Genomic DNA, 26,939 nt, shown 5'->3' with positions numbered 1-26,939 from the left:
TGGACTACCGCATTTTGAACAGTGTCACCAAGCCGTCGGACTTCCCCATGCCCCGAATCGACGACCTCCTCGCGAAAGTACGCAAGGGCAGCGTGTTCACCAAGTTGGACCTGCGAGGGGCGTACAACCTGATTCGCATGCGGGAAGGAGATGAGTGGAAGACAGCCATGTTCACACCCCTGGGCACCTACAAATATAGAGTTATGCCTTTTGGATTGCAAAATGGCTCCCACGTTTTTCAAGCTTTCATGCATCACGTGTTGGCGGGGCTCCTCTACAAGACGTGCGTCTGTTTCTTGGATGACATCCTGATCTTTTCGGAATCGCAGCAGGAGCATGACAGACACGTCAGGGAAGTGCTGAGCAGGCTCCAGCAACATAGGCTTTACGCCAAGCTGGAGAAGTGCCAATTCGACGTGACGGAGGTGGATTTCCTGGGATACAGGTTGTCTGACAAGGGGCTCGCCATGGACAGCGCCAAGGTTCGAGCGGTGTTGGATTGGAAAAGCCCACGCAACCGGAAGGAGGTCCAACGATTTGTCGGCTTCGCGAATTTCTATCGCAAGTTCATCAAAGGCTTCGCTATGCAGACTGCAGCCATTACAGACACGCTCAGTTCCAAGAAAAAGAAGTTCATCTGGACAGCGCAGGCGGAGCAGTCCTTTCAGGCACTCAAGCGTCTTTTCGCCTCGGAGGAACAGCTGCTTCATGTCGATCCTAGCAGGCCGATGAGAGTTGAAACAGACGCCTCGGACAGGGCCGTCGGAGCAGTCCTGCTGCAGAAGGACCCGCAGGGGGTTTGGAGGCCCGGAGCGTTTTACTCCAGGAAGCTCAGCAAGTCCGAACAGAATTACACCATCTGGGACAGGGAGTTGCTGGCTATTCATGCAGCGTTCAAAGCATGGAGGCACTTCCTGATTGGAGCCAAGCACACGGTGCAGGTCTGCACGGACCACAAGAATCTGGAGCACTGGCGCACGGCACAGTTCCTGAACCAGAGGCAGATACGTTGGGCTGAGTTCTTTGCGAATTTCGACTTCCGAATAGAGTATGTCCCGGGGGACACCAACATCATGGCGGACGCGCTATCCCGTAAGCCACAGTATCTGGAGGACGCCACGCCAGCGGCCGCCATGCACATCTTCGCGCCAACAGTGTGGGCGTGCGCTGCGGCGACAGTGGACCTGGAGGTGGTGCGACAAGCGTTGCAGAATGACTCTTTCGCGCAAGCAAAGATGGCTGAGATGCGAAGGGGCACGGCAGCGACCAACGGGTTCCAGCTGAGAGATGGATTGCTCATCCGCAAAGGGGCCATCTACGTGCCGGGAGACGAACTTCGCGCCAAGGTACTGCATCAGCTGCACGACGCGCCCACTGCCGGGCACTTTGGCAAGGAGAAGACGGTGGAATTAGTCGCCAGGGATTTCTGGTGGCCCGGAATGAGAGAGGAGGTCGCGGACTACGTGGCGAGGTGCGACACCTGCCAGAGGGCCAAACCAGTGCACAGACCGCCGGCCGGACTGTTGGAACCGCTGCAAACTCCGGTCGAGCCATGGGAGAGAGTCGCCCTGGACTTCGTCACGGATCTGCCCAGCTCGAGGGGCAAGACGGCCGTGCTGGTGGTGGTGGACTTGTTCTCCAAGATGGCGCATTTCATCCCGTGTGCGAAGGTGGCCACGGCGGAACAAACCGCCAAACTGTTCATAGACCACGTGTTCAAGGTTCACGGTCTGCCACGGTCTATTCTGTCCGACCGCGGGCGGCAGTTCATCTCGAACTTCTGGCAGAAGCTGATGGGCTTCCTAAACGTCAAGATCAACCTGGCGTCGGCGAGACACCCGCAGACCAACGGGCAAGCGGAGCGGGTCAATGCCATCATGCAGCAGTACCTGAGATGCTATGCGAATCAACAGCCTGCGACGTGGGTGGATTACCTGCCGCTCGCCGAGTTCGCCTACAACAACACGAAGCACGTGTCCACGGGGGTCACGCCGTTCTTCGCCAACAACGGGAGGCACCCCAGAACCTTCCCGGGACTGGAAAGACTGGTGGAGGGGGAGCCGCAGACAGCAGATGCGTTCGCGTCGGAGTTGCAAGAGGTTCACGATCAGCTGCGGCGGCACCTGGAGCTGGCCAAACACGCATACAAGGTGCAGGCAGACAAACACAGAAGGGTTGGCGAAGAGATCCAGGTGGGAGACTGGGTCTGGTTAGCAGCCCACGCAGTGCCGGCCAGGTCGTTGGCCAAGAAGAAACTAGGGCATAAGCAACTGGGGCCCTACCAAGTCGAAGAGCAGGTCAACCCGGTGGCTTTCAGGCTGGCGCTTCCGGAGGGTTCCAGAATGCATCCGGTGTTCCACAGATCGGTGCTCACTCCCTACAAGGCACCGCACAGGTTTCAGGAACCCGGCACGGCGCCGAGTCCGCTCCGAGAGGGAACCAGGCAACGGGGAGTGACACAGGAGGTGCGCCTCAACGAAGTCACGGAGATTTTGGACTCCAGATGGGGGGAAGAGGGGGTAGAATACCTTCTCGCTAAGGAGGGCACCCCGGCCAATGCCAACAGCTGGGTGCCGGGCTACGCTCTAGATGAACCTCTGCTCAAGGAAGAGTTTCATGCCCTCTTTCCCCATAGGCCAATGCAGGCGGACTTTTTCGACGACTGGCTTTTCACGCCCACGCTTTCAGCCAGCACGTTCCGGGGGTTCGACTCGGATGAGGAACCGACACGAGACGCCCGTTCCCCGGAGGGGTCACCCTCGGGATCTGCCTCAGAACCCTCGTATTGGTGGGATGATCGACCAGAGGAGCAGTGGCGCAGGAAGTGGCTGGAGGGTCCAGGACGAGCTACGCCTACAGAAGGAAGCGAGGGAGAGACCGACATGGACTTTTTCGGGGACAACCAGGGTCTCGAGCACGGCGGCACGGAGATGGAAGCAGAGGTGACCGTCGTTGACGAGAGCAGGGAGGAAGAACCGGGAGTCTGCGGATGGAGGCCGGCCACGGGAAGCGAACTGTACCCGACATTCGTCCCTTTGACACTGCAGCACCCAGTTCCCGCACCGGAGGGAGGGGAGGGGGGAAGGGGGGCTTTGAGGGGGGGATGGATGTCAGGGGTTCAGGAGCAGAGGCGAGGGCAAGGGAGGAAACAGAGAGCGAGGGGGAGGAGGCAGAAGAAAGGATGAGTGACGACGACGACCCGAGATCTCCGAGTCTGTCCAGTGAATCAGAAGATTCACAAAGAGGAGCACCAGTGGCAAGGGCAAGGGGGGAGACTAGGGGGACACCCCAGGAAGAAAGAGCCAGAGGGGACTCAGAGGGGAGCAGTTGGAGATCGGGACCTACGTCACCGCCAGAGAGTAGGGAAGAGGAAGAGCGCCTGGGAACTAGCGCTGGCAGCTCACAACAGGAGGGAGGGCACGAGTCAGGAGTGGCCACACCTTCATCGGGGAGCGAAGTGACGGTTAGACGGAAAGTGGAAGGTTGGGCGCGCGCGCCAAGTTCAAATGCACAGGAAGGTGGCGCAGTAGGCAGCCCGGAAAGAGAGCCAGGTCCTAAAGCCCGGCGCAAGGAGACAGGGGAGTCAGGGGGGTCAGCGTCAGAAGAATCCCGGAAGGGAGAGACCCAGGGGGGCAGAGGGACCCAGAGGAGAACTGTCAGGCGGAAAAGGTGGAGCAGGGCTAGGATATTAAGTTGGTGCGCAAGGGGCGGAGACTCAGAAGGAGCTTCGCCGACCTAAGCATAAGGCGTAGGGTTGCACGCAGCAGCTCAAGAATGGAGACTGTAACTCAATAAAGACTTTTAATCAACAACCGCTGGCTAGCGTGATCCTCTGTGAGCTAGGATCTGGAAGTAACCCTGACACCAAGAAACCTCCTGCTGGGTCAGACCAAAAGCCAAGAGCCTTTCTTCCTCCAGTAGCCAATCAGATGCCTCCAGGAAAGCCAGTGTCAGGGGTTCAGGAGCAGAGACGCAGAGAAGGGAGGAAGCAGAGAGCGAGGGGGAGGAATCCGAAGGGAAAATGAGTGATGATGACGACCCGAGATCTCCAAGCCTAAGCAGTGAGTCAGAGGACTCCCAAAAGGGAGCCCCAGTGAGCAGAGCAAGGGGGGGATCCGGGGGGACACCCCAGGAGGAAGGGAACAGAGGAGATTCAGAGAGCAGCAGCTGGAAGTCGGGACCCACGCTCATAACTGAGGGCGGCAGCAGCTGGAAGTCGGGACCCACGCTCAAGACTGAGAGCAGCAGGGAGGAAGGTAGCCAGGCATCGGGTTCCGGAGGCTGTCAGCAGGAGGGAGGGCACGAGTCAGGGGTGGTCACGCCCTCCTCAGAGAGCGAGGCAACGGTTAAGAGGAAAGTAGAGAGTTGGGCGCGCGCGCCAAGTTCAAATGCAGCGGAAGCTGGAGCAGTAAGCAGCCCGGAGAGTGAGCCAGGTCCTAAAGCCCGCCGCAAGGAGGCAGAAGGATCAGGGGGGTCAGCGTCAGAGGAGAGTAGAAGGGAGGAGGCCCAGGGGGGCAGAAGGACCCAGAGACGTAGGGAGAGGCGAAGGAGGTGGAGCAAGGCTAGGGTATTAAGCTGGTGTGCAAGAGGCGGGGACTCAGACGGGTCTTCGCCGACCTAGGGCAGAAGGTGTAGAGCTGCACGCTGCAGTTCGGAAATGAAACCTGTAACTTAATAAAGACTCTTATAAAGTGAACGCTGGCGGACTTGGTCCAATGTGAGCTGGGACTGGGTGGCAGCTCTGACAGTAAGACCCGTCTCATAAAAGCTTCGGACACCTGATATCTCGCAGCGGAGAGAGAGGCAGCTGGAGGAGGGGATCGGTGTTTGGGAGCAAGCTCACGACGGTTAGCAGAGATGACGGAAGCAGAGAAAGTTGCAGCGCTGCAACAGGCAGTTACCCAATTGAACGCGGAGGTACTGGCATCCAAGAAGAGGGAGGAGGATGCGGCAGCCGCCTACAGAGATCTCCACGCCAGGTTTGAAGCATGGGTTAAACACGGGCAGCCAGGACCCAGACCGGAGGGGGTTGGGTTGGCACGGAGAGCAGGAGGGCTTGTGGCTCACTTCGATGGGAATTTACAACAGTACCCCAATTTTCGAGCAGACGTAATGTGCGCACTGCAACTGCTGGCAAAAGACTTTAGAGATGAGGAAGAGAAAGTGGGGTTCATACTATCCCATTTGCATGGGGATGCTAAAGCGTGGCTACGCAATTTGTGGAGGGATAAAGATCCGGCGCTTCAGAATGCAGATGCCTTTATCAAAGCGATGGATGCGTGTTTTTTGTCTACTATTGATGTGGATCTTGCCCGACGGGAGATTCATGGACTGAAACAAGGGAGGGCAAGCGTCCGGCAGTACCACGCCCGCTTTTTTGCGCTGGTCAGTGCCTTAGAGTGGGACCGGGATTCGCCCCCTGTCAGAGACCTGTTCTGGGAGGGTCTAAGCTCAGCGGTCAAGGATGAAATTGCAAGGGGGGAGAGGCCCCGAAGCACGCAGGAGGTGGTCCAAAGGGCGCTGACTGTGGGGGTGAGGCTGGAAGAACGTCCCTGGTGCAGAGATGAAGGACGTGGAGGGCGCGAAGCAGCGAGAAGTTTCTCTTTCGTTCCAAGAGAAGCAGCGCGTGCGCAATCCACACCTCCGCCAGGAGGGGGAGGGGAACCGATGGAGGTTGGAGGTGCAAGGGCTCAGTCAGCAGCCAGAGCCCAAGCACCGACAGCAGTGAAAGCGAAGCCTCCTAGAGGGAACAGGAAGTGTTACATCTGCGAGGATCCAGGCCATTTGGCGAAAGAGTGTCCCCGGAGGCTCCACAAGCACACTGCAGCCTCGGCAATGGTGACTGCAGCAACGCAGCAAGGAGAACCACAGCAGGGTAACGACGATGTCTGGCTGGAGACAGAGGCACTGGGGCCCAGCCAGACGCATCAGTGAAGCAGTCCCCAGCGATCTTGCAACCCACGGACCCCCTCCCACCCAAACCAGTAGTGCAGCTCACAGCATCTCTCCAGCTACCCGATGGCGTCACTATCGAAGTGCCGCTTTCTGTGGATTCTGGAAGCAACGCAGACTTTATAGCGCAGGATTTTGTGGAGCAGCACGCTATACAGCTACTGCCTGCCACTCTGCCCCTGCAAGTCGTCACAGTGGATGGCAGAGAGTTGCTAGGGGGGCAGGTGGTGAAGCAAACGCCACCGATGGTGATGCGCCTTGGCAACCACAGGGAAGTCATCAGTTTTAATGTCACCCAACTGTCGGACACGCCCATTGTGTTGGGCATGAGTTGGCTGGACAGGCACAGTCCGACACTGGCTTGGTACCAGAGACAGCTGATCTTCGGCTCCTCTTATTGCGCAGAACACTGCATCCTGCCCAGACAGGAGGGAGAGGAGGAGGAATCACAACTGCAGTTGGGAACGTTGCAAGCAGTCCCCCACAAATACGCGGACTTTTTGGAGGTCTTCTGCGAGAAAGAGGCTGACAAGCTACCACCGCACAGGCAATATGACTGCAAGATTGACCTCCTACCAGGGGCGACGCTGCCGAAAGGGAAGCTGTATTCCATGTCTGAGGACGAATTACAGGAACTCAAACAGTTCATAGATCACAATTTGCAGCGCGGTTTCATCCGGGAGTCCAGGGCAGTAGGGGGCAGTCCTGTTTTCTTCGTGAAGAAGAAGGACACGCCCCAGAAAAGACTGGTGGTGGATTTTCGCCTCTTAAACAAGATGACCAAGCCTTCTGATTTCCCCATGCCCAGGATTGACGACCTGCTAGCGACGGTGCGCAAGGGACGCGTGTTCACCAAGTTGGACCTGCGAGGTGCGTACAATCTCATCCGCATGAGGGAGGGCGATGAGTGGAAGACAGCCATGTTCACGCCTCTGGGCACCTACGAATACAGAGTGATGCCGTTTGGATTGCAAAACGGTTCTCACTGTTTCCAAGCTTTCATGCATCATGTGTTGGCGGGACTCCTTTACAAGAAGTGCGTCTGCTTTCTGGATGACATCCTGATATTCTCCGACTCGCAGCAAGCCCATGACCAAGATGTTCGGGAGGTGCTGAAGAGGCTGCAGCAGCATAGACTGTACGCCAAACTGGAGAAGTGCCAGTTCGACACGACGGAGGTGGATTTCTTGGGTTACAAGTTGTCGGACAAGGGGCTAGCCATGGACAGCGCCAAGGTTCGTGCGGTGTTGGATTGGAAGAGCCCGCGCAATCGGAAGGAGGTCCAGCGGTTTGTCGGCTTCGCCAACTTCTATCGCAAGTTTATCAAGGGGTTCGCGATGCAGACGGCGGCCATTACGGACACGCTAAGCTCCAAGAAAAAGAAATTCATCTGGACGGAGCAGGCGGAGCAGTCCTTTCAGGCACTCAAGCGTCTCTTCGCGTCGGAAGAGCAACTGCTGCATATCGACCCCAGCAAACCGATGCGGGTAGAGACAGACGTGTCCGATAGAGCAGTGGGAGCTGTCCTGCTGCAAAGGGACCCACAGGGGGTCTGGAGGCCGGGAGCGTTCTACTCCAGAAAGCTCAGCAAGTCGGAGCAGAACTACACCATCTGGGACAGGGAGTTGCTGGCCATTCATGCAGCTTTCAAGGCGTGGAGGCACTTCCTGATCGGCGCCAAGCACACGGTGCAGGTCTGCACGGATCACAAGAATCTGGAGCACTGGCGCACGGCTCAGTTCCTGAACCAGAGGCAGATACGTTGGGCGGAGTTCTTTGCTGACTTCAATTTCCGAATAGAGTACGTCCCAGGCGACACCAACGTCATGGCGGATGCACTGTCCCGCAAACCGCAATACCTCGAAGAGGCGAAGCCAGCGGCAGCCATGCACATCTTCGCGCCAACAGCGTGGGCGTGCGCTTCAGCCACAGTAGACCTGGATGCGGTGCGGCGGGCGTTGCAGGACGACTCCTTCGCGCGGGCGAAGATGGCAGAGGTGCACAAGGGCACGGCGAAGGGCGACGAGTTCCAGATACGAGACGGCTTGCTCTTACGTAAAGGGGCCATCTACGTGCCGGGAGACGAACTTCGCGCCAGGGTACTGCAGCAGCTGCACGACGCACCCACGGCCGGGCACTTTGGCACGGAAAAAACGGTGGAATTAGTCGCAAGGGACTTTTGGTGGCCCAGACTGAGAGGGGAAGTCGCGGACTACGTTGCGAGGTGCGACACCTGCCAGAGGGCCAAACCGGTGCACAAACCACCGGCGGGACTGCTGGAACCGCTGCAAACGCCGTTTGAACCGTGGGAGAGAGTGGCCCTGGACTTTGTTACGGATCTACCCAGCTCGAGAGGCAAGACAGCTGTACTAGTGGTGGTGGACTTGTTCACCAAGATGGCACATTTCATTCCGTGTGCGAAGGTGGCCACGGCGGAACAAACCGCCAAACTGTTCATAGATCACGTGTTCAAAGTGCATGGTCTGCCGCGGTCTATCCTGTCCGACCGCGGGCGCCAGTTCGTCTCGAATTTCTGGCAGAAGCTGATGAGTTTTCTAAATGTCAAGGTCGATCTGGCATCAGCAAGACACCCGCAGACCAACGGGCAAGCAGAGAGGGTCAATGCTATCATGCAGCAGTACCTGAGATGCTATGCCAATCAACAACCTGCGACCTGGGTGGATTACCTGCCGCTCGCCGAGTTCGCTTACAACAACACGAAGCACGTGTCCACAGGGGTGACGCCGTTCTTCGCCAACAATGGGAGGAATCCCAGAACCTTCCCGGGACGGGAGAGAGTGGGGGACGGAGAACCACAGACGGCGGACGCGTTCGCGTCAGAGTTGCAGGCGGTACACGATCAACTCAGACGGCAGCTGGAGCTAGCTAAGCACGCCTACAAGGTGCAAGCTGACAAGCACAGGCGGGTTGGCGAAGAGATCCAAGTGGGAGACTGGGTCTGGTTGGCAGCCCACGCAGTGCCGACCAGGTCACTAGCCAAGAAGAAGTTGGGGCACAAGCAAATTGGTCCGTACCAAGTCGAAGCACAGATCAACCCGGTAGCCTTCCGACTGGCGCTGCCGGAGGGTTCCAGAATGCATCCGGTGTTCCACAGGTCGGTGCTCACTCCCTACAAGGCACCTCACAGATTCCAGGAGCCAGGGACGGCACCGAGTCCGTTCCGGGAGCGGACGGAGACGCGAGGGGTGACGCAGCAAGACCCCATCAACGAGGTCACGGAGATTTTGGACTCCAGATGGGGAGAAGAGGGAGTCGAATACCTCCTAGCCAGAGAGGGCACCCGGGCCAGCGCCAATAGCTGGGTGCCAGACTACGCTTTGGAGGAACCCCTGCTCAAGGACGAGTTTCATGCCCTTTTCCCACACAGACCCATGCCAGCGAGCTTCTTCGACGACTGGCTGTTCACGCCCACACTTTCTTCCAGCACGTTCCATGGATTCGACTCGGACGGGGAACCCGCACTGAGCACCCGTTCCCCAGAAGGATCGCCGGCGGGTTCGGCGTCAGACACCTCGTATTGGTGGGACGATCGACCGGAGGAGCAATGGCGCCGGAAGTGGCTGGAGATGCCAGGTCGAGCGACCGCCGCAGAGACTGACATGGACGTGTTCGGGGAGGACCTTGGGTTCGAGCACGGCGGTACAGAGATGGAAGCGGAACAGGTCAACGTCGGCGACCGCGAGGAGGAAGACTCGGAGGTCTTCAGTTGGCGGCCAACCACGGGGAGCGAACTGTATCCGGCATTCCCTCCCGTGATGATGGAGCACCCAGCACCCACACCTGAAAGCGGGGAGGGGGGAAGGGGGGGCTTCGAGGGGGGGATGGATGTCAGGGGTTCAGGAGCAGAGACGCAGAGAAGGGAGGAAGCAGAGAGCGAGGGGGAGGAATCCGAAGGGAAAATGAGTGATGATGACGACCCGAGATCTCCAAGCCTAAGCAGTGAGTCAGAGGACTCCCAAAAGGGAGCCCCAGTGAGCAGAGCAAGGGGGGGATCCGGGGGGACACCCCAGGAGGAAGGGAACAGAGGAGATTCAGAGAGCAGCAGCTGGAAGTCGGGACCCACGCTCATAACTGAGGGCGGCAGCAGCTGGAAGTCGGGACCCACGCTCAAGACTGAGAGCAGCAGGGAGGAAGGTAGCCAGGCATCGGGTTCCGGAGGCTGTCAGCAGGAGGGAGGGCACGAGTCAGGGGTGGTCACGCCCTCCTCAGGAGAGAGTTGGGCACGCGCGCCAAGTTCAAATGCAGCGGAAGCTGGAGCAGTAAGCAGCCCGGAGAGTGAGCCAGGTCCTAAAGCCCGCCGCAAGGAGGCAGAAGGATCAGGGGGGTCAGCGTCAGAGGAGAGTAGAAGGGAGGAGGCCCAGGGGGGCAGAAGGACCCAGAGACGTAGGGAGAGGCGAAGGAGGTGGAGCAAGGCTAGGGTATTAAGCTGGTGTGCAAGAGGCGGGGACTCAGACGGGTCTTCGCCGACCTAGGGCAGGTGTAGAGCTGCACGCTGCAGTTCGGAAATGAAACCTGTAACTTAATAAAGACTCTTATAAAGTGAACGCTGGCGGACTTGGTCCTATGTGAGCTGGGACTGGGTGGCAGCTCTGACAGCCAGCAACAGCCCTCCCCAATTGTTGCTCCCCAGCAACTAGAATTCAGAGACATACTGCCTTTGTACAAGGATCTATCACTTCTCCTTTGGGCAGACCACTCCTCCATGACCACAAACTTGACATGAGCCAACAGTGTGACGCGGCAGCTAAAAAAGCCAATGCAATTCTTGGCCTCATCAATAGGAGTATAGCAAGGGAAGTAATAGTGCCACTGTATTCTGCTCTGGTCAGACCTCACCTGGAGTACTGTGTCCAGTTCTGGGCACCACAATTCAAGAAGGACACTGACAAACTGTAACGTGTCCAGAAGAGAAAATAAAAAAAATTCCTTCCAGTAGCACCTTAAAGACCAACTAAGTTAGTTCTTGGTATGAGCTTTCGTGTGCATGCACACTTCTTCAGATACATGCACACGAAAGCTCATACCAAGAACTAACTTAGTTGGTCTTTAAGGTGCTACTGGAAGGAATTTTTTTTATTTTGACTATGGCAGACCAACACGGCTACCTATCTACTACTGTGTCCAGAAGAGGGCAACCAAAATGGTCAAAGGCCTGGAAACGATGCCTTATGAGGAACGGTTAAGGGAGCTGGGCATGTTTAGCCTGGAGAAGAGGAGGTTAAGGGGTGATATGATAGCCATGTTCAAATATATAAAAGGATGTCACATAGAGGAGGGAGAAAGGTTGTTTTCTGCTGCTCCAGAGAAGCGGACACGGAGCAATGGATCCAAACTACAAGAAAGAAGATTCCACCTAAACATTAGGAAGAACTTCCTGACAGTAAGAGCTGTTTGACAGTGGAATTTGCTGCCCAGGAGTGTGGTGGAGTCTCCTACTTTGGAGGTCTTTAAGCAGAGGCTTGACAACCATATGTCAGGAGTGCTCTGATGGTGTTTCCTGCTTGGCAGGGGTTTGGACTCGATGGCCCTTGTGGTCTCTTCCAACTCTATGATTCTATGATTCCCCTATAAGCCAGTGACCATGAGCACATCCTGTGGCTTTTTAGTACCATGCATTCATTATGCACAGCATGAATAAATACTTTGTCCTATTCTGCTGCCCACTTATTCCAATCCAAATTGTACATTTTAAAAACTTCTCTATAAATTAAGAATGCACATGATTTGCAGTGCATGTTTACTCAGGAGTAAAACTTAAGTTTAGTAGGACGTGCCTAGGAGTGTATATAAAACGACACCCATATTCTGCTTTTGTTGGTCATGGGGAAATGCACTGAACTATTGATTCTATATGGAAGCTTCAGTTGCGAATCCTGCACTACACTACATGACCCTTGGGGTGCCTTCCAATTCTACAATTCTATGTGTCAGAGTTGCTCCCCGATCCTAGCTCACAGAGGATCACGCTAGCCAGCGATCATTAAGTAAAAGTCTTTATTGAGTTACAGTTTCCATTCTCAAGCTGCTGCGTGCAACTCTACGTCTTATGTCTAGATCGGCGAAGCTCCGTCTGAGTCTCCGCCCCTTGTGCACCAACTTAATATCCTAGCCCTGCTCCACCTTTTCCGCCTGACTGTTCTCCTCTGGGTCCCTCTGCCCCCCGGGGTCTCCTCCCTCCGGGACTCCTCCGACGCCGACCCCCCGGACCCTTCTGTCTCCTTGCGCCGGGCTTTAGGACCTGGCTCCCTCTCCGGGCTGCCTACTGCGTCACTTTCCTGTGCATTTGAACTTGGCGCGCGCGCCCAACCTTCCACTTTCCGTCTGACCGTTTCTTCGCTCCCTGATGGAGGTGTGGCCACTCCTGACTCGTACCCTCCCTCCTGTTGTGAGCTGCCAGCACTTGATCCCTGGCTCCCTTCCTCTTCCCTGCTCTCTGGCGGTGACGCTGGTCCCGATCTCCAACTGCTCCCCTCTGAGTCCCCTCTGGCTTTATCTTCCTGGGGTGTCCCCCTAGGCTCCCCCCTTGCCCTGGCCACTGGTGCTCCTTTCTGTGAATCTTCTGATTCACTGGAAAGACTCGGAGATCTCGGGCCGTCGTCATCACTCATCTTTTCTTCTGCCTCCTCCCCCTCGCTCTCTGTTTCCTCCCTTGCCCTTGCCTCTGCTCCTGAACCCCTGACACTATGATTCTATGAGTCCCTCCCCATGGTTGCTGACCCACTTTCTGGTGCCTGAGATTTCATCAGTTATTTTGCACACGCTTTGAAGGCTCTTCTTTTGCTAGAATCCTTTTGTTGAAATGAAACCCTAGGTTACCCAGATGCTGAATTCCACATCCACCCTCTAAATGTTGATGGCTTTTCCTTCACTTGCCCCACCTAAGTCACGCTTGGTGCCAGACAAAAACAAAACTTTATGGTCCAATACCGTGGTGAAATTTATCAGTGTGAATTGTTTTCTTCATTTTTTGGGAACAGATGTGGTGAAGCAATGGGGAAAAATAAGTGCCTGCTTACTGCTGACCAAAGGGAATATCAACAAGAATTGAAAAAGGAACTACAAGAAGTTGAAAGAGAACCTCAGACCAATGATCGAGAGGAAGATCCCAGAGCTGTATAAACCTATTGTGAAAGTTAACAGTATTTCAAGGTATAAGAATAGCCCTTTCCCCCCCACTCCCAACAACCATAGCAAAATACAGCATAGGATGGGGGTAAGCAATATGGTTCACTCCAGATGATCAGCCTCAGTTATCATGGCCAATGGTCATTTTCTTCTTATTTATTTTAGGGGCTTAGTCTAGTTTTAGGAAATATGAAAATCTGTTTCCACAGAATAGTTAAGAGCAGCTTCATGAAAAGGAGCTTATCTACTTGCAGTGGATCAAATAGTAGAGGATATGCAAATGTTGTTTGAAGTCGAAAGATTTCCCTTCTTTCTGTACTCAACAATCACATCTTCTAAGGGAGGGGATATTGAAACTACTTGCAGAAAAACAGATATTTTATTATAAATTGACATGGATATTTGCACGCACAGAGAAAACAGCTTTGTGTTTTCTCTAAATTCTAAAGGCCAGTTCACAATATTGCATTGTCAACACAATGTTCCCTGTATGTATGTATGTATGGGTATCTATGAAACTTCATCTGTGGATGTTTGACCATACCAAGCTCAAGGAAATGTTCCTGAATGCAACCCAAAGCCCCTTCTGCGCAATCATGAATTTGCATCAATGTTACATATAAGCACATTCACCAAGCAGCAGATATGAACAGTTAACCAAAACAAATCAACCCATTTTTTAAGCACATTTCTATTGCATTTATTGTGATAAGAAACTTACAGACATTTGTATCTACATTCCAACTTATATAAAATTATTGTTGTTTGAATGGGAATAATCTTATTGCTTGATGAAAAGTACTGCAATGGATCTGGTAATAACTTTTCTCATGGAAGTGGATGCCATTATGCTTTTTAACAAGTAAGATAAATTTGCATGAGGATAAAGCAATGCTCTGTAATATTTAAATCTCATTCGATGGAGGCCACACAAATGCAAAATGGAGACCACTCAAGTGAGAACAATAAAACTCCATTTACTGCAGAAGTTATATTTCTTCCTATGGGCTACAGGGATTCATTCTAGTTAGAATATTTTATTATTGTAATTATATTTGTTATTTAAAAGTAGCACTATATTTCTTCTAATACTTGAAATACAGTGTTGGTTCCTGACTTTTATTTTTGATAAATAGGTACCGCTCCGGTGGGAAGGTAAACAGCGTTTCCATGAGTTGCTCTGGTTTTGCCAGAAGTGACTTAGTCATGCTGGCCACATGACCCGGAAAAACTGTCTGCATATATCATGGGAATTGGGGTTGCTTGTGTGTAAAACTCTAGCCGTTCCCAACTGCTTGGGGTGGTTGCGTCTTTCCCTGGCTGAGCACCCCTTTTGCGCTGCTGCTCAGTCGCTGGCAGAATCCGTCAGTGGGTGTCTCCTAAATTTCCTCCAGCATAAGAATTCCTTAACGGACAACCTTCGCCTCGCCTCTCTGTGCGGAAGCCTTCTGCGCAGAGTGGGCGTGCCAAGCGGTGGTCCTCCACTCTCCTCACTGACTTCACTGGAAGAGTCTCGGAGCCTCCCCTCCGAAGTGCTCTCTGCCTCTCCCTTCTTCCTGGTGTCACCTGGACTTCTTTCCCCAGAGGACGTTCTCTCTCTTCCCTTACTAGTTCCCTCTCCTGCAGAATCTGGGAGCCTAGCCTCTCCACTCTGCTCCGATGTCAGTTCCCTGACAGCATACAAACACCGGCTCCCTCGGCCTATAAAGCGAGATGAGTTCCACAACCCCAGAGTCGTCTGTGACTGGACTTAACTGTCAGGGGTCCTTTACCTTTTTTATGTATATGGTACTGTGAAATGGTACTGTATTGTGGGAACTTTTAGCACTTAGCAGTTCTTTTGTTCTTAAATGGCCTAAAATTAATCTATGAAATAAAAAAATGTAAATAAATATTAACAGGGGAAAGAACATTTTATTTAGAGTTCAAACATCACTGTTTTTCTCTCTTCCAAACACCATGCTAGAAAAAGTTAGAATTAAAAATTAATCTGCAAAGCGTTGTTTTAAGTGATCCTGAGTGTACATTATGGAGATAACCCAGTGTTAAATAGATTTATAATTGTTAGGAAGCTGATATTCCTATTAGCATCACGTATATTTAATTGCTTCTTTGGAGTTAGTTGTAAAAATTGATTCTGTATTTTTGTGGTGTGTGCACAGGAAGTTTTAAGAAAAGGCAAGGCTTGTGTGCACCATTTGCTTTAATTGCCTAAGACCTGGGGCCCTGAGACCTCCATTGGTCTTGGGACAATATAAAGTCTTGACATGTCACTCTGCTTCTCCTTCCAAAAATAGAATTGTTAAGTAAGTGATGCCAGTGAGACAGTTGGGAAAGGGGGATAAGTACAGGTAAAGTCTGAAACAAGAACAGGAATTGGGGGAGTATGGACATCTTTATGGCTGCTATATAACCTAGCCAGCTTAAGTTTAGGTTAGGGTTGCCATATTTAGAACAGCAAATAAAGGACAATTTGCTAGTGGGGTGGGTGGGTGGAAAAGTGCATGTGCTGGGGTCACCAGGCGCTGGAGTGACATCGGAGGGAAGAACGCAGCAAAATCTGCATGCAAAATGGGGGGGGCATATAGAAAGAAAGAAAGAAAACTGCCAGTTTAATAGTTTTGTTCAATATTAATAAGTTGTTTATTTTAAGAGTGGGGGAAGGATTTAGATACCTACCATAGTGAGGATCTGAAGGCACATGTAAAAGAGGGGAAAGTGTTGCAGCTCACTACTTCTGCAAGCAAAAGACCCCAGATTCAATCCCCAGCATCTCTTGGTAGGACTGGTAATGATTTTTGCCTGAAAAGCTTCTGCCAGTAAGTGTTGGCAATTTTGATCTAGATGGACTAATGGTTCTGATATGCTTCCTATATTCTAAGAACCGACAATGGATTCCAAAACTGTGGCATGTGCTGTTGTTGCAGAATCCTAGTTTTGTAATTTGAATGACTGCTAAAAATACCAGAAAATTAAAGTTTGGTTCAATTGCTGGCCTTACCCTTTCCCCTTACTTAAGATGGGCTGTTCACTTTTTTAAAAAAATAATGCTTTTAAAGCTCTGTATGTTTATCTTTTAAACCATTAGCCCCACTATAAGATTATGCTTTGCCAAAACTGGTTGTGCCTACTTGGGACACCTGTTCTCGCTGCTTCATCAATTTTGTTCAGATTTTATTTTTAGGGTCTCAGACCCACCTCTAACGGGGGGAACAAGTGTATTGGAGGAAAGGCTGTAGCCAGGGTTGCCAACCTGAATAAAATTTGAGGGGCAGGTCAGCCCCGCCTACTTTATCATTAATGACATGACATGGTGCATGCACATACTAGCTGTGGAATCTAGACTGTAATGTTTTAATTCATCTCGCCTCTTGTTCAGATCAGATATGAAACAAAAAGCCCTCTCCATGAGAAGACTTGATTAGTCAAACGAAGCAGGGAGAAATTAGAGAACTGGGCCAAAACAAACAAGATGAACTTTAACAGGGAGAAATGTAAAGTATTGCACTTGGGCAAAAAAAAATGAGAGGCACAAATACAAGATGGGTGACACCTGGCTTGAGAGCAGTACATGTGAAAGGGATCTAGGAGTCTTGGTTGACCACAAACTTGACATGAGCCAACAGTGTGACGCGGCAGCTAAAAAAGCCAATGCAATTCTGGGCTGCATCAATAGGAGTATAGCATCTAGGATCAAGGGAACTAATAGTGCCACTGTATTCTGCTCTGGTCAGACCTCACCTGGAGTACTGTGTCCAGTTCTGGGCACCACAGTTCAAGAAGGACACTGACAAACTGGAACGTGTCCAGAGGAGGGCAACCAAAATGGTCAAAGGCCTGGAAACGATGCCTTATGAGGAACGACTAAGGGAGCTGGGCATGTTTAGCCTGGAGAAGAGGAGGTTAAGGGGTGATATGATAGCCATGTTCAAATATATAAAAGGATGTCACATAGAGGAGGGAGAAAGGTTGTTTTCTGCTGCTCCAGAGAAGCGGACACGGAGCAATGGATCCAAACTACAAGAAAGAAGATTCCACCTAAACATTAGGAAGAACTTCCTGACAGTAAGAGCTGTTTGACAGTGGAATTTGCTGCCCAGGAGTGTGGTGGAGTCTCCTACTTTGGAGGTCTTTAAGCAGAGGCTTGACAACCATATGTCAGGAGTGCTCTGATGGTGTTTCCTGCTTGGCAGAGGGTTGGACTCGATGGCCCTTGTGGTTTCTTCCAACTCTATGATCCTATGAATCCACAATCTGATTGGTCTACAGGAGAATTCCAGAATTAGCCAATCACGTGCAGCCCATTGTGTAAATAATGTATATAAAGCAGATACTTTGAGGGGATTTTCATTCCCTCCTCACCACTATGAGCTGAATAAAGAGCATGAAATCCACTCTGAGTATATTTCACTGGCGACGAAGGTGGGATCCTGCTGAGCTGACCACCACACACAGCACTGCAGCACCGCCACCTTCCGCACCGCTGCCTCGCACCGTGTAGCCAGGCTTCAGCTCTGGGACCCAAGGAACTCAGAATGGCAACCGACAGCAGCTTCTCGCCGTTCAACCCAGCATCCGGAGACTGGGAAGCGTATGTGTTAGGGCTGCTTCCCGGTCCCAGCTCACAGAGGACCACGCTAGCCGGCAGTACTGTACAAAAGTCTTTATTGAGTTACAGTCTCCATTTTCAAGCCGCAGCGCGCAGCTCTACGTCTTAGAACCTAGACCGGCGAAGCTCCGTCTGAGTCTCCGCCTCCTGTACACCAACTTAATACTCTAGCCTTACTCCACCTCTTCCGTCTTTCCTTCCTCCTCTGGGTCCCTCTGCCCCCCGTGGTCTCTTCCTTCCTGGACTCTTCTGACGCTGACCCCCCGGACTCTCCTCCCTCCTTGCGGCGGGCTTTAGGACCTGGCTCCCTATCCGGGCACAGTACTGCCTTCCTGTGCATTTGAACTTGGCGCGCGCGCCCAGCCTTCAACCTTCAACCTTCCTCTTGACCGTTTCCTCGCTCCCCGATGGAGGTGTGGCCAATCCTGACTCATGACTCATGTGTGGTGGAGTCTCCTTCTTTGGAGGTCTTTAAGCAGAGGCTTGACAACTATATGTCAGGAGTGCTCTGATGGTGTTTCCTGCTTGGCAGGGGGTTGGACTCGATGACCCTTGTGGTCTCTTCCAACTCTATGATTCTATGATTCTATGAGATACTAACTGGGATAAAAAATCTCAACCTAAAAGGCTTGTTGAAAGAGGAATGTCTTTAACAGGCCCCAAAAGACTGGTAAATGCCACCGGATTCTTCCTCTTCCCTGCTAGAAAGGGGAGTGGAAAATTTCATACCAATGGCCTTAGTGACTCCAAACATCCAAATCACTGAATTTATTTATTTTTAAATTTATTTTTATTAATTTTCCATTAAGAACCTCCAATTTATAACAAATCAAATCATAATCCAATTCAAAAATTAAAATTAAATTTAAAAAACAACCAAATTACAATCTGAATTGTTAATTATTAAATTTCACATGGACTTCCCATATTCTGGACCTCTGAAGAACTCATCTCAGATAGTTATATTTATTCCCTCTTGTTGTTTTCATATTTTCCACATTCTGATCGTAAACTCTCAAAGTCTTCAGTCCCTGGCTGATCGATTCTCAGTCATGTTAAACAATCATATATCCAGTTTAATCTATGTATGCGTATGTCAGAGCTGCTACCAGGTCCCAGCTCACATAGGACCACGCCACACAGCGTCCACTTTAAAAGAGTCTTTATTGAGTTACAGGTTTCATTTCCGAACTGCAGCGTGCAGCTCTACACCTTCTGCCCTAGGTCGGCGAAGACCCATCTGAGTCCCCGCCTCTTGCACACCAGCTTAATACCCTAGCCTTGCTCCACCTCCTTCGCCTCTCCCTACGTCTCTGGGTCCTTCTGCCCCCCTGGGACTCCTCCCTTCTACTCTCCTCTGACGCTGACCCCCCTGATCCTTCCGCTTCCTTTCGGCGGGCTTTGGGACCTGGCTCACTCTCCGGGCTGCTTACTGCTCCAGCTTCCGCTGCATTTGAACTTGGCGCGCGCGCCCAACTCTCTACTTTCCTCTTGACCGTTGCCTCGCTCTCTGAGGAGGGCGTGACCACCCCTGACTCGTGCCCTCCCTCCTGCTGACGGCCTCCGGAACCCGATGCCTGGCTGCCTTCCTCCCTGCTGCTCTCAGTCTTGAGCGTGGGTCCCGACTTCCAGCTGCTGCTCTCTGAATCTCCTCTGTTCCCTTCCTCCTGGGGTGTCCCCCCGGATCCCCCCCTTGCTCTGCTCACTGGGGCTCCCTTTTGGGAGTCCTCTGACTCACTGCTTAGGCTTGGAGATCTCGGTTCGTCATCATCACTCATTCTCCCTTCGGCTTCCTCCCCCTCGCTCTCTGTTTCCACCCTTCTCTGCGTCTCTGCTTCTGAACCCCTGACATCCATCCCCCCCTCGAAGCCCCCCCTTCCCCCCTCCCCGCTGTCAGGTGTGGGTGCTGGGCGCTCCATCATCATGGGAGGGAATGCTGGATACAGGTCGCTCCCCGTGGGTGGCCGCCAACTGAAGACCTCCGAGTCTTCCCCCTCGCGGTCGTCGACGTTGACTTGTTGCTCTTCCATCTCTGTACCGCCGTGCTCGAACCCGAGGTCCTCCCCGAACACGTCCATGTCAGTCTCTGCGTCGGTCGCTCGACCTGGCCTCTCCAGCCACTTCCTGCGCCATTGCTCCTCTGGTCGATCGTCCCACCAATACGAGTTGCCTGATGCCGAACCTGCCGGTGAACCTTCTGGGGAACGGGTGCTCCGTGCGGGTTCCCCTTCTGAGTCGAATCCATGGAACGTGCTGGAAGAAAGTGTGGGTGTGAACAACCAGTCGTCGAAGAAGCTCGCTGGCATGGGTTTGTGTGGGAAGAGGGCATGAAACTCGTCCTTGAGCAGGGGTTCCTCCAAAGCGTAGTCTGGTACCCAGCTATTGGCGCTGGCCCGGGTGCCCTCTCTGGCTAAGAGGTATTCGACTCCCTCTTCCCCCCATCTGGAGTCCAAAATCTCCGTGACCTCGTTGATGTGGTCCTGGTGCTTCACCTCCCGCGTCTCCGTCCGTTCCCGGAGCGGACTTGGCGCCGTCCCTGGCTCCTGGAACCTGTGAGGTGCCTTGTAGGGAGTGAGCACCGACCTGTGGAACACCGGATGCATTCTGGAACCCTCCGGCAGCGCCAGTCGGAAGGCTACCGGGTTGATCTGCGCTTCGACTTGGTACGGACCGATCTGCTTGTGCCCCAACTTCTTCTTGGCAAGTGACCTGGTCGGCACTGCGTGGGCTGCCAACCAGACCCAGTCTCCCACTTGGATCACTTCGCCAACCCGCCTGTGCTTGTCAGCTTGCACCTTGTAGGCGTGCTTAGCTAGCTCCAGCTGCCGTCTGAGTTGATCGTGGACCGCCTGCAGCTCTGACGCGAACGCGTCCGCCGTCTGTGGTTCTCCTTCCCCCACTCTCTCCAGTCCCGGGAAGGTTCTGGGATTCCTCCCATTGTTGGCAAAGAACGGCGTCACTCCTGTGGACACGTGCTTCGTGTTGTTGTAAGCGAACTCGGCTAGCGGCAGGTAATCCACCCACGTCGCAGGCTGTTGATTGGCATAGCATCTCAGGTACTGCTGCATGATGGCATTGACCCTCTCTGCTTGCCCGTTGGTCTGCGGGTGTCTTGCTGATGCCAGATTGACCTTGACATTTAGAAAACCCATCAGCTTCTGCCAGAAAGACGAGATGAACTGGCGTCCGCGGTCGGACAGGATAGACCGTGGCAGGCCATGCACTTTGAACACGTGATCTATGAACAGTTTGGCGGTTTGTTCCGCCGTGGCCACCTTCGCACACGGAATGAAATGTGCCATCTTGGTGAACAAGTCCACCACCACTAGCACAGCTGTCTTGCCTCTCGAGCTGGGTAAATCCGTCACAAAGTCCAGGGCCACCCTCTCCCACGGTTCAAACGGTGTTTGCAGCGGTTCTAACAGTCCCGCCGGTGGTCTGTGTACCGGCTTGGCCCTCTGGCAGGTGTCGCACCTCGCGACGTAGTCCGCGACCTCTCCTCTCAGCCTGGGCCACCAGAAGTCTCTCGCGACTAATTCCATCGTTTTCTCTGTGCCAAAGTGACCGGCCGTGGGTGCGTCGTGCAACTGTTGCAGTACCTTGGCGCGAAGGTCGTCTCCTGGTACATAGACAGCCCCTTTGCGTAGGAGCAAGCCGTCCCGCACCTGGAACTCGTCCGTGGTAGCCGTGCCTCTGAGCAGTTCCGCCATCTTGTCTTGCGCGAATGAGTCGTCCCGCAATGCACGTCGCACCGCATCCAGGTCTACTGTAGCTGAGGCACACGCCCACGCCGTCGGTGCGAAGATGTGCATGGCCGCCGCTGGCGTCACCTCTTCTAGGTATTGCGGTTTTCGGGACAGTGCATCCGCCATGATGTTGGTGTCGCCTGGGACGTACTCTATTCGGAAATTGAAGTCAGCAAAGAACTCCGCCCAACGTATCTGCCTCTGGTTCAGGAACTGAGCCGTGCGCCAGTGCTCCAGATTCTTGTGGTCCGTGCAGACCTGCACCGTGTGCTTGGCGCCGATTAGGAAGTGCCTCCACGCCTTGAAAGCTGCATGAATGGCCAGCAACTCCCTGTCCCAGATGGTGTAGTTCTGCTCCGACTTGCTGAGCTTTCTGGAGTAGAACGCTCCCGGCCGCCACACCCCCTGCGGGTCTCGCTGCAGCAGGACAGCTCCCACGGCTCTGTCTGACGCGTCTGTCTCTACCCTCAACGGTTTACTGGGGTCGATATGCAGCAGTTGCTTCTCCGATGCGAAGAGATGCTTGAGCGCTTGAAAGGACTGTTCCGCCTGCTCCGTCCAGATGAATTTCTTTTTTTTGGAGCTGAGCGTGTCCGTAATTGCTGCCGTCTGCATCGCGAACCCCTTGATAAACTTGCGATAGAAGTTGGCGAAGCCGACAAACCGCTGGACCTCCTTCCGGTTGCGCGGGCTCTTCCAATCCAATACCGCACGAACCTTGGTGCTGTCCATGGCTATCCCCTTGTCCGACAACTTGTATCCCAGGAAATCCACCTCCGTCGTGTCGAACTGGCACTTCTCCAGCTTGGCGTACAGTCTATGTTGTTGCAACCTGCTGAGCACCTCCCTCACGTCTCGGTCGTGAGCTTGCTGCGAGTCAGAGAAAATCAGGATGTCATCCAGGAAGCAGACGCATGTCTTGTAGAGGAGTCCCTCCAACACGTGATGCATAAAAGCTTGAAAACAGTGAGAGCCATTTTGTAATCCAAAGGGCATAACTCTGTATTCGTAGGTGCCCAGCGGTGTGAACATGGCCGTCTTCCACTCATCGCCCTCCCGCATGCGGATGAGATTGTACGCCCCTCGCAGGTCCAACTTGGTGAACACGCGTCCCTTGCGCACCGTCGCGAGGAGGTCGTCAATCCTGGGCATGGGGTAATCAGACGGTTTGGTCATCTGGTTCAAAAGGCGGTAGTCCACAACTAGTCTTTTTTGGGGCGTGTCTTTCTTTTTCACGAAGAAAACGGGACTGCCCCCCACTGCCTTGGACTCTCTGATGAAGCCACGCTCCAGATTATGCTCGATGAACTGTTTGAGTTCCTGCATTTCATCTTCAGACATGGAGTATAGCCGCCCCTTCGGCAGCGTCGCCCCCGGTAGGAGGTCAATCTTGCAGTCATATGGCCGGTGAGGGGGTAGCTTGTCCGCCTCCTTCTCGCAGAAGACCTCCAAAAAGCTCGCGTATTTGTGGGGGACCGCTTGCAACGTTCCCAACTGCAGTTGTGATTCCTCCTCCTCTCCCTCCCGTCGGGGCAGGATGCAGTGTTCTGCGCAATAAGAGGAGCCGAAGATCAGTTGTCTCTGGTACCAAGCCAGTGTCGGACTGTGCCTGTCCAGCCAACTCATGCCCAACACAATGGGCGTGTCCGACAGTTGGGTGACATTAAAACTGATGACTTCCCTGTGGTTGCCAAGGCGCATCACCATCGGTGGCGTCTGCTTCACCACCTGCCCCCCTAGCAACTCTCTGCCATCCACTGTGACGACTTGCAGGGGCAGAGTGGCAGGCAATAGCTGTATAGCGTGCTGCTCCACAAAGCTCTGCGCTATAAAGTCTGCGTTGCTTCCAGAATCCACAGAAAGCGGCACTTCGATAGTGACGCCGTCGGGTAGCTGGAGAGATGCTGTGAGCTGCACTACTGGTTTGGGTGGGAGGGGATCCGTGGGTTGCAATATCGCTGGGGACTGCTTCACAGATGCGTCTGGCTGGGCCCCAGTGCCTCCGTCTCCAGCCAGACATCGTCGTTTCCCTGCTGTGGTTCTCCTTGCTGCGTTGCTGCAGTCACCATTGCTGAGGCTGCAGTGTGCTTGTGGAACCTCCGGGGACACTCCTTCGCCAAATGGCCTGGATCCTCGCAGATGTAACACTTCCTGTTCCCTCTAGGAGGCTTCGCTTTCACTGCTGCCGGTGCTAGGGCTCTGGCTGCTGACTGAGCCCTTGCACCTCCAACCTCCATCGGTTCCCCTCCCCCTCCTGGCGGAGGTGTGGATTGCGCACGCGCTGCTTCCCTCGGAACGAAAGAGAAACTTCTCGCTGCTTCGCGCCCTCCACGTCCTTCATCTCTGCACCATGGACGTTCTTCCAGCCTCACCCCCACAGTCAGCGCCCTTTGGACCACCTCCTGCGTGCTTCGGGGCCTCTCCCCCCTTGCAATTTCATCCTTAACCGCAGAACTTAGACCCTCCCAGAAGAGGTCTCTGACAGGGGGCGAATCCCGATCCCATTCTAAAGCACTGACCAGCGCAAAAAATCGGGCGTGATACTGCCGGACGCTCGCCCTCCCTTGTTTTAGTCCATGAATCTCCCGTCTGGCAAGATCCACATCAATAGTAGACAAAAAACACGCATCCATCGCTTTGATAAAGGCATCTGCATTCTGAAGCGCCGGATCTTTATCCCTCCACAAATTGCGCAGCCAGGCTTTGGCATCCCCATGCAAATGGGACAATATGAACCCCACCTTCTCTTCCTCATCTCTAAAGTCTTTTGCCAGCAGTTGCAGTGCGCACATTACGTCTGCTCTAAAATTAGGGTACTGTTGCAAAGTCCCATCGAAGTGAGCCACAAGCCCTCCTGCTCTCCGTGCCAATCCCACGCCCTCCGGTCTGGGTCCCGGTTGCCCTTGCTTAACAAGCATTTCAAACCTGGCGTGTAGGTCTCTGTAGGCGGCTGTAGTCTCCTCCTCCCGTTTCTTGGAAGCCAATACCTCTGAGGACAACTGGGTCACTGCCTCTTGCAGCGCGGAGATCCTCTGTTCTTCCGTCATCTTGCTAACCTTTGTGAGCTTGCTTACAGACACCCCTCTTCCTCCCCTAGCGGCTTCTGCTCCCGCTGCGAGGTTTCAGGTTTCTGAAGCTTTGATGAGATGGGTCTTACTGTCAGAGCTGCTACCAGGTCCCAGCTCACATAGGACCACGCCACACAGCGTCCACTTTAAAAGAGTCTTTATTGAGTTACAGGTTTCATTTCCGAACTGCAGCGTGCAGCTCTACACCTTCTGCCCTAGGTCGGCGAAGACCCATCTGAGTCCCCGCCTCTTGCACACCAGCTTAATACCCTAGCCTTGCTCCACCTCCTTCGCCTCTCCCTACGTCTCTGGGTCCTTCTGCCCCCCTGGGACTCCTCCCTTCTACTCTCCTCTGACGCTGACCCCCCTGATCCTTCCGCTTCCTTTCGGCGGGCTTTGGGACCTGGCTCACTCTCCGGGCTGCTTACTGCTCCAGCTTCCGCTGCATTTGAACTTGGCGCGCGCGCCCAACTCTCTACTTTCCTCTTGACCGTTGCCTCGCTCTCTGAGGAGGGCGTGACCACCCCTGACTCGTGCCCTCCCTCCTGCTGACGGCCTCCGGAACCCGATGCCTGGCTGCCTTCCTCCCTGCTGCTCTCAGTCTTGAGCGTGGGTCCCGACTTCCAGCTGCTGCTCTCTGAATCTCCTCTGTTCCCTTCCTCCTGGGGTGTCCCCCCGGATCCCCCCCTTGCTCTGCTCACTGGGGCTCCCTTTTGGGAGTCCTCTGACTCACTGCTTAGGCTTGGAGATCTCGGTTCGTCATCATCACTCATTCTCCCTTCGGCTTCCTCCCCCTCGCTCTCTGTTTCCACCCTTCTCTGCGTCTCTGCTTCTGAACCCCTGACAGCGTATGTCCTGCTGCCCGCCTGCCACCCACCCTCTCCATCCATGGCCGCACCAGGTTTACCTCAGCGTGCAGACAGCAAGGCTCTGGATTGGCTGCAGGAACTTCCTGCAGCCAATCTGAAGCCGTGCCAGTGTCGCTGCCCTGCTTCCCCATAACAGGCACCCCTTGTGGGCCGACAGTTCATGTTTGTGGGTTGTGTAGCCGGCAAATTCTGGCCTGGGGCTGCTGCTGGGCCATCCCCTCCACACCCAGTCCAGGACCCGGGAAATGACCCTACCTTTCTTGGAATGGTGTGCAACTTCTTGTGCCTGAATGGGGCGGTCAGGAAGCAGCTCCAGGCTCATAACCTCTTGTGCAGGTGCTGGGTCGGGGCCTGTTTCCGGTAGTGGTAGCCTGCTGAGGGCGTCCGCATGGCCCATGGCCCTCCCAGGGTGGTAAATCAGTGCATACTGGTAGCTGGCAAGGAAAATTGACCACCTGAGGACACGAGGAGACAGCACTTGGGGGGTCTGCTTTTCGGGGGCAAACAAGCCAAGCAACGGCTTATGGTCAGTCACCACGGTAAAGGGCCGCCCGTACAAGAAATCATGGAATTTTTTTACTCCCTTCACGATTGCCGAACCCTCCTTGTCGATTTGCGAGTAGTTCCACTCGGTTGTGTTGAACTCTGTATTCGTAGGTGCCCAGGGGCGTTGTCAGAGCTGCTTCCAGATCCTAGCTCACAGAGGATCACGCTAGCCAGCGATCATTAAGTAAAGTCTTTATTGAGTTACAGTTTCCATTCTCAAGCTGCTGCGTGCAACTCTACGTCTTATGTCTAGATCAGCGAAGCTCCGTCTGAGTCTCCGCCCCTTGTGCACCAACTTAATATCCTAGCCCTGCTCCACCTTTTCCGCCTGACTGTTCTCCTCTGGGTCCCTCTGCCCCCCGGGGTCTCCTCCCTCCGGGACTCCTCCGACGCCGACCCCCCGGACCCTTCTGTCTCCTTGCGCCGGGCTTTAGGACCTGGCTCCCTCTCCGGGCTGCCTACTGCGTCACTTTCCTGTGCATTTGAACTTGGCGCGCGCGCCCAACCTTCCACTTTCCGTCTGACCGTTTCTTCGCTCCCTGATGGAGGTGTGGCCACTCCTGACTCGTACCCTCCCTCCTGTTGTGAGCTGCCAGCACTTGATCCCTGGCTCCCTTCCTCTTCCCTGCTCTCTGGCGGTGACGCTGGTCCCGATCTCCAACTGCTCCCCTCTGAGTCCCCTCTGGCTTTATCTTCCTGGGGTGTCCCCCTAGGCTCCCCCCTTGCCCTGGCCACTGGTGCTCCTTTCTGTGAATCTTCTGATTCACTGGAAAGACTCGGAGATCTCGGGTCGTCGTCATCACTCATCTTTTCTTCTGCCTCCTCCCCCTCGCTCTCTGTTTCCTCCCTTGCCCTTGCCTCTGCTCCTGAACCCCTGACAATGGTGTTTTTTGGGTGAGCACCAGAATCACCCCCAAACAAAGCAATAAGGTGTTTTGCGTTCCATCTACGTAGAGAGAAGATGAAAACGCTGTGATTGGGCTTATTTCAAATAGCTGTTTTG

At 53.9% G+C, this 26,939-nt stretch overlaps 1 long non-coding RNA gene across 1 annotated transcript in view; it reads right to left on the bottom strand.

The window, feature by feature from the left end:
- Positions 1-26,939, bottom strand: part of LOC309521389 — a 348,451-nt gene that overhangs the window by 162,727 nt on the left and 158,785 nt on the right. Inside the window, exon 2 of the long non-coding RNA XR_014214643.1 lies at positions 17,735-17,805. This is a non-coding gene — a long non-coding RNA (uncharacterized lncRNA). The remainder of the gene's footprint in view (positions 1-17,734; positions 17,806-26,939) is intronic.

This window comes from Podarcis vaucheri (genome assembly GCF_965113315.1).
Source record: "Podarcis vaucheri genome assembly, chromosome: 16".
In the NCBI taxonomy this organism is placed as follows: domain Eukaryota; kingdom Metazoa; phylum Chordata; class Lepidosauria; order Squamata; family Lacertidae; genus Podarcis; species Podarcis vaucheri.
This window is presented reverse-complemented; position numbering and strand designations above follow the sequence as displayed.